The sequence below is a fragment of the Microtus ochrogaster genome, linkage group LG1 (genome assembly GCF_000317375.1).
Source record: "Microtus ochrogaster isolate Prairie Vole_2 linkage group LG1, MicOch1.0, whole genome shotgun sequence".
Lineage (NCBI taxonomy): Eukaryota > Metazoa > Chordata > Mammalia > Rodentia > Cricetidae > Microtus > Microtus ochrogaster.
The window spans coordinates 21,588,575-21,600,798 of NC_022027.1; the positions used below are offsets into that span (position 1 = coordinate 21,588,575).

The 12,224-nt window shown below is 50.0% G+C and overlaps 1 protein-coding gene across 1 annotated transcript in view; it reads left to right on the forward strand.

Annotated features, from left to right (window-relative positions):
• The first annotated feature begins 5,009 nt into the window (after positions 1–5,009).
• Positions 5,010–12,224, forward strand: part of Klf3 (Kruppel like factor 3) — a 30,312-nt gene continuing 23,097 nt past the window's right edge. The window contains exon 1 of the mRNA XM_005359254.3: positions 5,010–5,356. The gene's annotated coding sequence lies outside the window, so the exon portion shown is untranslated. The remainder of the gene's footprint in view (positions 5,357–12,224) is intronic.

Sequence of the window (12,224 nt, forward strand, 5' to 3'; positions counted from 1 at the left end):
AAAAAGGGTCAGGGGTTGAGAACCACTGACCTAGAGACCCAAGCACATGAAATGGCCAGGGAAGCAGGGTAAATAGGAAGAAAGCAGAGTAGGGTGAGAAGAGAACAGGGGAAAGGAGTCTAAATGGGAGGTAGAGAACTGAATTGGTTTGAATAAGATGCCCCCCAGATTTCTGGGCATTTGAGTACTTGGTCTATCCCATGTTGGTGGAGGTCTGGAGAAGCTTAGGATGGGTGGCCTTGCTGGAGAAAGCCTTACTAGGGGCAGGCTTTGAGATAGCAAAGCCTTCCATCACGTCAGCTCTCTCTGCTTGCTGTCTGCCATTTAAGATGTGAGCTCCCAGCTGTTCCTTGTAGCCTAGCCTGCCGGCTGCCACGCTTCCCTGCTATGATGCTGATGGACTCTCATCCCTCTAGAACTGTAACCCTGATGTGGGTTTCCCCTCTGCATGCTGTGAATATGTTTTATTGCCATTGGCTAATAAAAAAGCTGCTTTCGGCCAAGGCTTAACAGAGTAAAGTCAGGCAAAAAATCTGAACAGAATGTAGAGAGAGAGTAGGCAGAGTCAAAGATGCCGTGTACCCACCGAAGGACTCAGAAGCCCTGGAACGTTGTCAGTAACCATGAGTCTCATAAAATACAAAATAATAGAAATGGGTTAATTTAAGATGTAAGAGCTAGCTAGAAATACACCTAAGCTATTGGCCAAACAGAATTGTAATTAATACAGTTTCTGTGTGATTATTTTGGGTTTGGGAGCCTGGGAACAAATGAGCAGCCTTCTCCAACATAACCCAAAATAAACTCTTTTCTAAGTTGTGTTGGCCATGATCTTTTATCATAGTGACAGAAAATGAACTAAGACCCAAGTGTGTACCAGGGAGTAGGGTATTGCTGTGAGGGCCTGGGTGTGTGTTTTCTTTTTGTTTGCTTGGGTCTTGTCAGAACTTGTAGTGATATTTTATTTGTGTTTTAAGAAATAAAGCTTGCCTGAAGATCAGAATGCAGAGCTAAGCCACTATATTTCAGGGAGTGGTGGCACATACTTTTGATCCCAGGACTCAAGGTCTCCCTGGGCTACGCAGATTGAATCTGCCTAAAAAGAGAAATAAGATTCACACAAAGGTGCCCCCAGCACTCAGGAGATACACGGCTTTAATCCCAGACTAGGGAGGTGGAGACAGAGTGATATGGCTGGGTAGAGAGAGGAATATAAGGTGGGAGGAGACTAGTGCAGTCTGAAGTTTCGTAACAAGCGTGGCAGTCTGCAGTCACTCTGAAGACAGGATTGCCCCTTTGCTTGTCTGAGCCTTGGTAGAGATAAGAACTCTCTATTGGCGTGGCTGCTTTGCTTTTCTGATCTTCAGCTTGAACTCTAATATTTGTCTCTGGGTTTTTCTTAATCATGCTACAGGGACTGCCAGCTCACAAAAAAAAAAAAAGTGAAGACTTAATAATTATGAATGCTTAGCCTTAGTTTAGGCTTGTTTCTAACTAGCCCCCCCCCCTTGGTTTTTCAAGACAGGGTTTCTCTGTGTAGCCTTGGCTAACCCTGAACTCACCCTGTTGACCAGGTTGGCCTCGAACTAACAGAGATCTGCCTGCCTCTGCCTCTGCCTCTCAAGTGCTGGGATTAAAGGTGTGCACCACCACAGCCCAGCTCTAACTAGTTCTTACAACTTAAATTAACTCATTTCTATTCATCTACATGCTTTTATGGCTTTTACCTCTCTTCCTGCATGTCTTGCTCCCTTTGTGTCTGGCTGGCAATTTTTGTCTTTCTTCTTTGAGACCTCTCTGTCCCCAGAAGTCCTGTCTATCTGTTGGCCATTCAGCTCTTTATTAAACCGGTCACAGTGACACATCTTCACACCGCGTAAAGGAATATTCCACAAGAGATCCTGGCTTTAGTCATGAAGGAGATATAAGTAAAGGGATTATAGAATCTTTCTACATGGTTTCAGAGACCACTGAAGTCAGGCATATGGCAGAAGAGTCCTCTTGTGGAGGCCCTCAAAGGCTAGTGTGTGAAGTTGTGGAAGTGAGGCCACAGTTACAATTTAGACCCCAAGATGTTGGAGATGCCAGAGCTGTGGGAAATCTGCCAAGGGGAGCTGCCCATAGGGAATAGACGAACCCAAGAGAGAAGAATGTGTACAGCAGCAAAGCTGGAAGGGCGGCGACATCACACAAGGAGGTGGAGAACTTTGGAGTTTGCCCTGCTGGGCTCCACACTTTCTTTGCTCTAGTGTTTTCTCCCCATACCTCCATCCCTCCCTTTTGAAATGGATGTATAGGTTTTGTGCCACTGGACGTTAGAAGTACATCATTTCCTTTTGGATTTTACAGGAGGTTACAACTGAGAGATTGCCTGGAGTCTCAGAACAGAGTTTAGAATTTGTGAAAATGGCATTGGGACTGAAAGACTATGGGGACTTTTGAAGTTGGACCAGATGCATTTTGCATCATTACATGGCCGCAGACTAGAGGTACCAGGGAGTGGGATGTGGTGGTTTAAGCATTTGAGTCCTTAGCCCTCTGTGGGTGGTGCTATTTTGGGGAGGGGGTCCGGGAGCTGCCTCGATGGAAGAAGTGGATCACTGGGGAGTGGGCTGGAGGTCCAAGTCTCTCCCCATCTCCAGCTCTCTCCTTATTTGCTGTTCAAAATGTGAGTTCGCGGCTGTTCCTGCTGCCATACTTACCTGCGGCCACACTTTCCCACCACAATGGCCATCAAACCATAAGCCCCAAATGAATCTTCCTTCTCTACGTTAGCTTGGTCATTGAGTTTTAATGCAGAAGTAGAAAAGTAACTAACACAGGAACCCATCAGTGGAGACAGAAAGGTTGAACGTCAGGCTAAACTGAGTTACCCAAGGGCCCATTCAGGCTTGCATTCTTGCTCCGTGGCTTCCTCTCTCTTCCCACATGGTTAGCCACCCGGCAAACAGGAGAGGTACTGCGGCATCAGGGTGGACCAGGGTAGTGGCATGGAGTAGGTGGTGGTGGAAGAGGGTTCCGTGACTTGCTAGGGAGGGACAAGAGTTCAGGATGACTTCAGGCAGTTCTGACTTGCCCACCTAGCAGGGGTTCCGCGTCACTCCCGGAGCTACTCGGCACTGGGTGGATGCTTTTGAACTAGGGTATTGAGTTGACCTTCCCAGGAGCCACCCAATACAAAGTGCTCACTGTTAGTCCCCCACCCTCAACCACACCCACATCAAAGCCTTCTTATCTGGTCTCTTTTTGCCCAACAGTGGAAACTTTACCCTTCTATGGTCCCATGTCCATGTGAACAATAGAAGGGTACTATGGTTATGGATTTTCAAGTTTTCATCATCCCATGTCCCCTTGAGTTGAAACCTGTATTTTTTTTTTTTTTTTTGAGCACCTACTATGAGCTTGGGAAACAATTCCATAGTCATTGCATCTGTTTCAGCTCATTCAGACTCAGGCCATTCATGCAGACTGCTTATGGTTGGTGACCAATGAAAAGCAATTAACAAACGACACAAAAATCAACTGTCTTTTTCTTTGCGTGTTTTACTCAAAGAAACCACCCAAGACCCCCACCACTTACACTTTAATAGAGGATATTATGAAGGTATATGAACCAGTGAATTCTGGGTCTCCTCAGGACAGGCAATTTCAATGTTGGATGTTACCGGGTTCTAGTTTTATTGTACTGTGCAGTTTTATTAAGGAACGGGGAATCTATGTATCACTACGTTTTAAGTAGTACCATGCCTGGATGAGGCATCAAAGTGAGAATGGTGAACTTAAAGGGCCTTTAAAACATCTTGAAGCAATAACAAGCCACAGACTGAAGCCGGGTTGTTTTAAAACATTACACAAAACTAAAACAATTGAACCAATTTGTCCTTTGTTCTTTTTATTGCGTTCCTTATTACATTAATACTGTTTTAAAAATGAAACTCAAAGGCATCAGACTCTCGCACCAAGCTACGCGAAATCGTTCTTGCACGGGTCTGGTTCGGACAGAAAAGTGCCTAGAGGCTGCTGGCCTTCTAACGCTATGAAAGGAAAGGTCGCGGGGCTAAGCCCCGGGCCAGCCTGCGCTCTCGCTCCAGGTGGGAGGAGGATCTGCCCGAAGTTTGCTAAGTTTTCTGGCAGCAGTGCAGAGCCACAGCAGCATTTTTTTTTTTTTTTTTTTTTTTTGCTTCAGAGCAGGCGGGGCCTGCGGGAGTTGCACGCCTCCGGGGGTCTCCACCTTTCCAAGAAAAGTCCCTCTGGGCTGGAGGCGCCCCCGGGGACACCCTGCAGGGCAGGCGAAAGGACCAGAGCGACCCCAGAGTTCCGGAACACAGAGCGCCAGCGCACAGGCAGCAGCGCGACCCTGTGTCCCGGGCAGCGAGCGCGTTAGGAGCCACCGCGCTCTCCGACGCCGGGAACTCGCGTCCTCCGCCGCGACACCCCGCTCCACCGCCCTCCTGCGCTCCGCCCGGGAGGGGCCGCCCTTCCCGCGGGAGCCAGAGATTGACATCTCCGCTCCCCCTCCTCGGCTGCGCAGCCAGCCCGGGCTGTGTGTTTTGGAAGCGGTGCTACGGGGCCGCGAGCTGTGTGACGCCGCGAGCGGCCAGCGCCGCCCTTCCTTCCCCCCAGGGCTCGGGCGGCAGCGAGGCGGCCCGGACGGCCAGGGCGGGGCGCGGGCTCTGGGAGCAGGGCGCGGGGCGGAGCGCTCGGCCGGGTGGAGGCCCGGGGTGGAGAAGCCGGGCGGGGGCTGCTCACGCCCAGCCCCGAGGCCGCGCCGCGCCTCGCGGGACAGGTCGAGCCGGCGGGGCGGCGCCCGGCTCCGGGGAATAATGAGTGTCTGTCAGGCCGGCCCCGGGTGACTGGGCGGGGCGCGGGCGGGGGCGGCGCGGGAGGCGGGGGCGGGGAAGGGCAGGGCGGGGTGCGTGTTTGCCAGTGACTCGCCGACCCCTCCGGCGGCTGCCTCCACCCAAGTGGGTGGGGACCCCTCCCAGCCCCGGCGGCTGCGGCGGCTCCCGCTGCCCCTCCCTGACCCTCCCACCCCGGCTCCCAGCCTCTACTTACCCCGCCAGCCCCGGGGAGGCTCGCAGAGCGAGCGGCGCCGGCGTCATGTGACTGCCCGGAGTTGGTGCCAAGGAGCCAGAGGGGAGCCGGGAGCCGAGCCGCGCGGAGCCGCGGCCCGAGCGCAGTGCGAGCGCCTGCCGAGCCGACCCCACCCGCGCGCCCGTGCGGTCGTCGTCCCTGTCCCCGACGCCGTTCGGTCCAGAGCGCTTGACCTGCCTGCCCGCCCGCCCGCGGGGTTCCGGGCGCCAGGGAACCGGGCCTGGGTTTCCCGGCCGCTGCGCTTGGCACCGCGCTTGGCAGAGTAAGTCCCCGCTCCCTCACCTTGCCCTCCTGCGCCCCGCTTTGCGCCGCATCTGCTTGCTTCTCTTTTTTTATTATTTTTTTTTTCTCTTGGAGAAAGCGGGGCGCGGAGAACGGGTACAGGGTGCAGTGAGGGCGCCTCCGGGCTTGGGAAAGTGCACCGGAGCCAGGGTGGAGGAGCGAGGGGGAGGGGATGGCGGGCCGGATCGTGGGATAAGGGGACCCGGTGGAGTGGGAGCCCGCGGGCGGGGCTCACCTGTGTGGTCCCCGGCCTCCCGCGCTGGGCTCCCTTCGGTGCCCCCGTCGCACCCTGCGTGCGGCCGCTATGGAGAGAGCCAGGTAGCTGCGGGGCCGCGCGCCTGCTCCTCCCCCTCCCACCCCGACTCGGGGCTCCCGCCCCCCCCCCGCCCGCGCCCCCAGCTGCTGCCTGCCCCAGCAAACTTGGAGCCCAGCCTCCGGCGCCCCTGGCGAGAAACTTGGGGGCGATTGGGACTTGAGCATCCCCATCTTGGTACCCAGAGCGGGCTAGCTGCCCGATCATTTGGCTTGGGGAGGGGTAGAGGGGGAGGAAAAGAACCTAGAGTCTGCCTTTGGGGACTTAGAGAACCTGCCGCAATGCCTGAAGCAAAGGATTGCAGCTCGGCTGGCTGTGGAGAGCGCCTTCTGTGTTAGGGAACCGGAGCCGCGTAGGGACCCACAGGACTGTTGTGTGGACCAGTACCCTAACATTTCAGAGTGGCTAGCTTGGAGGTGGCAGATAAGAGTTGGAATTGTCATACCCACGTCTTTGGCAGATAACAGAAACACTTGTGTAAATTTTCCTGCTTGACACAATAGTAGTAGTTGAATGAGTCTTTGGATAATTCAGGCTGAAAATAATGGACACTGAAAATTGTTCGCCTTGTGTTTCTTCAAAAATAAACATTTTACATTTACATTGGAATCGTTGAGATTTTATTCTAAGAATCAATTTTTTCCTCTAATATTGTCCAAGATACTTTGTTCTCGAGAGAGTCTGGTGTATGGGAAAAGTATGAATTTTGGTATTCTGTGCTCATTTAGATTTAGACTCGTGTTACTAAGCAAAATTAGGTGAGCATGGGCCGGTTGTTGATAAATGAGTATTTTATGCATAAATTTGAGGTGCATTTTTTTAAGTGAATTCTGCTTGCATGATAATGCCCCTCACCCCAGGGAAGTCTTTAGGAGGGAAAAGGCTATGCAACATAAATATTCTAACTTTGCAAGTTGCTGTGTTTTGAAGAACGAGCCCTCTGAGTTATTCCTTGGCTTAAACGTGCCTGCTAACCTTAGGCTGTTAATGGAATCCTGAAAGAAGATGTTTGATTAATTTAAGTTCCCTGGAGAAAAGCTGCAGACCGACAGCATTGCTTAAGTCCTGGGAAAGTGCAGTGTGGAGATGGTTTGGCTGCCGTGAAGGGAAGCACAAGTGTAAGAACTGAGATGTGAGAATAACAAAGAAAAGTAGCTGCTTGGGTCGCAAAGCCTTGTGCCACAGGAAACTCCGTAGCTGTGGGGAAAGCTATTGTCTTTTTGCTGCGAAGTTTCTACATTAAAATCCAGTCTTGTTGCTATGGGCACAGCGATGCCTTTTCCCTGCCCCCCACCCCTTTTTCTTTTTACCTGTAGTTATGTCTAGGTACCAATCCTTAAGTCTCTGATAATGGAAACCTGAGTTGAGTTAAACCATCTTGGCTAACAAAGTATAAAGGAAAATACGGCAGGAGGGACTTGAAATGGGCTTTGCTACCTTAAGAATACCTAAGAGAAAGTAGACATTGATAGAATATCTATCTGGGCCAGAAATGGTGCTGCAGTTTGTGAATTGCCAAGCACTTCTGGAGTAAATGAATTGCCAGGAGTAAAAATCATCACATTCCCCAAAAGGGGGAATTTGGAGAACCAGTGAGTAGCTGTGTCCTTCTCTACATTTGAAAAATAATGAAATTTTCAAGTGGCTACATAGCCAAAGTCTGGGTCTTCAATTTAGTTTTGACCAAGGGAGGCTATAACTTGGTCCAGCTTGACTTCTGTAGGGTAACCCAGCTGTAACCTGGATTCCTAAGGCAATGCTCTCTTGTGCTTTTCCCCAGCATGCATGGTGTCTGCCTCGAATTGTTATCCCAGCAAAGAGTTTGGTCAGGGCTGGGGGCTACTACTGGCCCTTGGGACCTGGCTGAAAGGGACAAAAGAAATCGGGAGGGAGGCTGGCACTGGGTAATTTGGGAGGTCTCTGCAGCTTGAAGATGATTATCACGTGTGCACTCGGGGTGTTTACTGGGTGGCAGCTCCTGTTTGTAAATAGGGCAGGTCCCCTGTAGAAAGCTGGTGCTATTATTCACACCCATAGAACAAACACCTCCACCCCCCTGTTGTTGTCTTAAAAAACTCCAGCTGCTCATGAATATAGGGTCAGGGAGGGCCGGCTAAATGTTTCTCTGCGCTCTCTCTCCAGCACTGCCGGCCGGGCTGTTTCCTGTTCTTTGTTTCAAGGCTGGGCTTTGCGTCATACATTCCAAGTGGCATATGTGTGCTCTTTCCTGTTTCAGGCTGTTTTCTGGTCGATCAGTAGCCTAAACCAGGCCATGGTCCCTGCCCCTCAACTCCGTATCCCCACCCAGGAGTTACCATGTCTCTACGCCATGATTGCTTAAGATGCCTGTGTTATGTCATAATGAGAAGTCAGTTAACCTTTTGGCACACACCCCTTGCTCCACTGTTGATGGGGGCAAATCAATACTTTTACCTTTTAAGACATATTCTATCGTTGGATTATGATGTGGGGGAATTCATGGGCATGCTGACACATCTGAAGGAAGTTGTTTTTGTGATTTTCCTGGGAAGATGGGTAGAGCTCTGGTTTTAAGATGGGCCATTGCCCTGAAGCTGTCAAATTTAGATCAGGATTGACAACAAGAGTTGAAGACCTAGCCTTACGCGAAAGCTGTGACCCACCCTTGTTCTTTCCCACTGGGCTGCCCAAGGTGGGCCCTGGGGATGGAGAATTTAAATATCTTGGCCACCTGGGCTGAGTTGGAAAGTCTTGCTTGTTTTGAAGGAGAAATCTCTAGAAAAATTATTCAAGCTAAACATGGCATTTATTGAGGAAGAAAAAAAAAGTCCCAGGGTTATTTCTTTTAAGGATAAAGATTAAACCAACAGAACAATTTTTTTTTTAGGGACAAAGAGGTTACTCTATCCTAGAGTTGATTTCCAGCCCATTTTGAGAATAAAAATCTTAAGGAAAAGAAGAGCTAGGTGTTGGTTGGTTTTCTTTAATGATAGTTTGGAAAATTGTAATCTTTTGTTTTGAAAACAGAAAGATGCCTATCTTCCATAATATCAGCTTTTTAGTCCTTCACTGTGGCTTCATCAGTCGGGATAAACTATTGAAAACCTACTGCAACAAGGTTTTGGGTATTTTCCCCCTCTGAGCTCTTGAAAAACTTTTTTTTTTTTAAAAAAAAAAAAAGGGTGGGTTGGGGGTGGGGACTTTTATGTGTTTTTTTACAAACTTACTTGGGGATTTTCTTTTAAACACTAAAGGAATGGTCTACAATGATGCCTGGTGGAGCTAATTCAAGAGATACTAATACAGAATCAGGCCTGAGGTAGTTAATATCCCAACCTGCTGGCCTTACGCAAGGAAAATATACAGTGATCCAGAGTGAAGTGTCCCATCTGCTTCATGCCCAAAAGTTACCAGAGCCAAACCGTTGGTTAGTGATGCCTTCCCTGAAAAATCTTGGGAGTCCTCGAAATTCTCAGGGTTGGTTGGGTTTCTTTTTTTCCTTCTTCCTTGGAACAAGGCAACTTGAAATATTAACCTGATTTGTAGAAAAAGAGACTTTTAAGCTGAAGTTCATAAGTCATCCAAATTGAAGCAGGGATTATTTTTTGTTTTTTTGTTTTTGTTTTTATTCCAGACTTTTTATTCCAACTATATAGGGTCGACAGTCTTGATGAGGTTTTCTCCAGATCATTCTTTCTGCTTGGGTGGGGACAGGGAGGCGGCTAATATGATTGATTAGGGTTTAATCTAGTCTATCAGAAGTGCTGCAGAATTTTAAATGCTGTATTAAATTGTTGAGGAAGTTATGTTTTTTGGTAGCTGCTGTAATTATAAGACATGGGGACAGTAGTTTCCTCGCTCCACCGTGGAACTCACGATGCCTAATTGAACTTCATTGTCTCCAGGTTCTTGCCTTTTCTTCTATTTCTAGGTCTACAAGTTTGCTATAAATGGTGGCCTTCCTCATCAGTATTTCTTGCTGGTTTTATACATTTGCATTTAAAAAAACATAAGCAGCCTTGTCCTTTAAGCAGTAGGAGTTGTATTATTCTTGTAATTGGGCTTCTTTCCTGAGGTGACTGGTTATCATTGACCCTAGCTTTTATGGGGCAGAAATCCCTAGAATCTTAGAGCAATTAACACCTGGTGAGCCGAGTGATTATTTTCTCAGCCGCGCCTCTGAGAGTGAGTTGGGAGAGGAGGGGATGGTCTGTCCAGACTCTGCTTCTCATCTTCGCCAGTCACGCCAGAGCTCCGAGACAGGAAACCAGACAGAGTCTGCCCTGATAAGGGAGAGTATTGTCTACAGGAGGTAGCCCTGCTCCCCCACCCCACCCCAAAGACTTCTTCCTTGAAAGTAAGCACGGAAAGAAGCACTGGGCAGTAGAGGCCTTGCAAATCAGGAAAGCAAAAAGAGAAGAAGCATGTTCGCCTCTCAACTGTCTCCACACCCCAGACTGGATTGCGACCCTCTTCAGGGCACCATTAAAGAAACCCTGCCCCCTGTGCCTTGGTCTGCATGGAGGGAAGTTCTTTGGCAAAACTGGTTGGTGGAGATTTTGAAATTCATTTCCATTGTGTTGGCAGGCTGGATGCATTACCATTTCCCCAGCTAACTTTGGTGGGGGGGGGGGGGAGTTGGGGTGAAGATGGAGCAACAACTGACAAGCAAGCTCCTGGCCTCTCATGCACTCTGTTAGATCCCTGGACTAGCTTGCCCCCTGATTTCCAGAAAGGGGGCACCCAAGAGGACAACCCTCCCAGGACTACCATCCTGGGTCCAGCCTAGCCTGGGACGTACCCCACTTGCCAGTCTTTGGAAGGTGTAGGGATCAGGCAAGGGATGGTTCAGAGCTGGACTCAACCCTCATCCCTGGAGCGCAGCCGGATGGATCTGGACAGCCCAGAGGGAATGGAGATTGTTGAAGTCAGGCACACTACGCTGGAGAGCAGCCTGGGTTTGTCTCCTGTGGCCTCTGCCATTCTTTCCAAGAACTTGCTGTTGGCGGCTAATCATGGACGTCCACTCCTTTTATCTGTGCTTGTACTTTATACCCTGGTACCTTCAAAGCTTTCCACTCCCAAATGCGTTGATTAGGGAGATCAATTTCCTGTTCCGCTCACCCTTTTCAAACATGGTACTTTTGCCTCCCCTAACTCCTTCCTTAAAGGGTTCACACTTGGCAGTTTAGGAGACGCTGGCTTCACTGGTCCCGGACCGGTGCTCAACCCGGGCTCCTACCTTCCTGTGTATCCCACCTGAGAAGTGTAAGCTCCACATCCACACCTTTGTTCATCTCCCAGGTATTTATTGAGCACCTAGTTATTACTGCTAATCTCGCATCGTGTGCAATCATTCTGAGTTAGGCCACAGGATGGAGGGGAGCTGCCGGGAGTGATCCAACCTGAAAAGGCGTTTTGAAATCTTAATTGCTGTTGGAACCTCCCCACGGCTCTGCTTACCGTGGACCAGTGTGCACACCACACCCTCCGTATTGGGGAGTGACCCCAGGGTGAGGTGATTCCACCCAAAGATGGCTCCCTCCGCCCAGGCTCTGCATAACAGAAAGCCCCGGTCTGAAAACAGGCACACTTTGGATCTTGGCTGCTGTTCCACCAGTGTGGACACGCCACCTCACCTCTTCCTCCATTTCCTCATTTCTAAAATGGGGATGGAGGCCTGACCCCCTCCACCTCTGTACAGTTACTGTGAGGATTTCCGTATTTACTTGGGTAAAGCTGCCAATTTTTTCCTCAGCAGTTTTATGGGCCAATTGCAGGTGCTTTGGCTAGCAAGAATAATAACCGAATTTGGGACCTTCAGAATATGGCTTTTGATCTTGTGTCCAGATACGCTTAGAAAGAAGGGGCAGGCAGCCAGCGCCAGGTGGAGGGGGTTAAAATCATTCCGGTTGGCTGCTGGAAGGTCGGCACTGAGTCCCGTGTCCCCCAAGGACCAGTCTCGCTCATAGCGCGCAGTCCCGTCTTGTAGTGGCCGGTCCAGTGGTGTGCCCCATCGCCAGCCTGGAAGTCAGTGACCTGGAGCTCCAGTCCTGGCTCTCCAGCTGTGTGAACTTGGTGGGATTTCGAGCCTCGTCCTTCAAGTGTTTCCATCTGTGAGATGAGAAGGCTGTTCCCACTCAAGGTGTGACATGACATGGATGAGCATGTCATGAACGTGGTGGGGAACCAGCGGGACAGACACATCCCATAGCCTTTGCTCTCATTGGTCAACAACAGTAGTCCTCTCTGGTTTTGAGACAGGGTCTTTCTGTGTGGCCCAGGCTGGGGTCAAATAGGTAAGAATTTCTATGATTCCTCTGGAGACTGGGAATATCAGCATTTGCCAGCAAACCAGGCAGAAGTATCATTAAAAAAAAAAATTAAAAAGTTGGCCCACACAACCCTTCACCTATAGCTGCCTCCTCCTCCCCTCTCTTAACTGTTCTGGTTTAGATTTTCAGAGCGCTTGACACCAGGCTTATTTAAAAGGCCTCCATGGGTGAGCAAGAAAAAGACGTTTGAAGGTGGCAGTGGTGAGGTCTCCCGGAACTGG